Here is a 1,432-nt window from a genome sequence, read left to right on the forward strand (position 1 = left end):
CACGTGGAAACCCAACTAGGAAAAACCATGGTGGGGATGAATACCCACAAGCTGCTTTTTGAACTCTTTAGAAGTCCGCTGTATTACGAGCTTTGTCCGGTTAAGAACATTACAATAGGTTCTAGTAGGAACCGATCCTGTTAGGGATCACCCGCTTAAGGGATACCCGGTTAAGGGTTAAACCCGATAGGGTCACCTTGTTAGAGGGTTTTAAGAACTCAATAGCTGAAAGGATCTCCTAAGCTTCTCTAGCTTCTCAGAACTCATTAGCTTCGAGTTACCTAGTTAAGGTATTTGAAACAAGCCAGTTAAGACCACCCAATTTAAGGGATTTTAAATCAAGCCAGTTAAGGCTACCCTGTTAGGGGATTTTACAACTGTTGAAGTGGTTAGAGATCAATAGGTATTACAATGATCTGTTGATAGAACTCAATGCTAATACAGATCCATTTTGGCTCCTCTTTACCTTCTGCACATTCACTTTACAGATATCTCTTCTCTCCTTTGGTCTGGCAAGAATCACGTATCACTTCTCTTGGATACACACTCACAACTTTTGCCAACAACCTCAGACAGAAACCCAACATCGACCTTATAGGAAACATACAGGTTGGTAGCAAAAACCCTAAACCCTAAACCTGTTAGATTAAGCAATTCAAACAGTTCGATCCTAACCATTGAATCATACTGCATTAAATGCAACAGTCTTGAGTTGATCTCAAGACATTCTCCATCATCCATTATCCACTATTTTCATGGTGGCTGATAACCCATCACGCGTTATCACTATTTGACAGACTTTGCACATTCTCGTGGTAGATAGGAAAAAGTCTTCTACATGCAAGATCCTTCACGCGCACAGAGCGTACGTGGCAACACGATCTGTCCTCCATCATACTGCTAACTCATCACACAAAGATCACCGATTGAGTCACACAAACTTGAGGTATTCCAACCGGAAACCCCAAAGTGGAAGCTTCCTACCAATCGGTAGTCATATAATGCTTCCATGTGCTGGTTCCGATAACTACATGCCGATTCATCTGGAACAAATGTGTCACTTCACTTTGGCATATACTGGTTCACACATATGTCGGTACCTCTTTCTTCACTTAATCACATGTGCCTATTCACACTATGTCTCATATTGACATCAATGACAACATACAATATCATTATGTCTTCATGATGGTTCTCATAAGGCTCATGCTAGTTCACATAATGCCAACAATCTCCCCCTTTGGCATTGATATCAATATACAAAAGATATCTTCTCTGCTTCACATCTTCTCCCCATTTGCTACAGATATCTTTTCACTTCACTCCTTCTCCCCCTTTGACAACAATGCCAAAGTGGAGGTACAATCGTCACTGTTTCATCATGCTACTCCCCCTGAGGAGTAGCATCCTTAAACACACCAATCAACCAAAG

Source organism: Cryptomeria japonica, chromosome 11, assembly GCF_030272615.1.
Source record: "Cryptomeria japonica chromosome 11, Sugi_1.0, whole genome shotgun sequence".
Taxonomy (NCBI): Eukaryota; Viridiplantae; Streptophyta; class Pinopsida; order Cupressales; family Cupressaceae; genus Cryptomeria; species Cryptomeria japonica.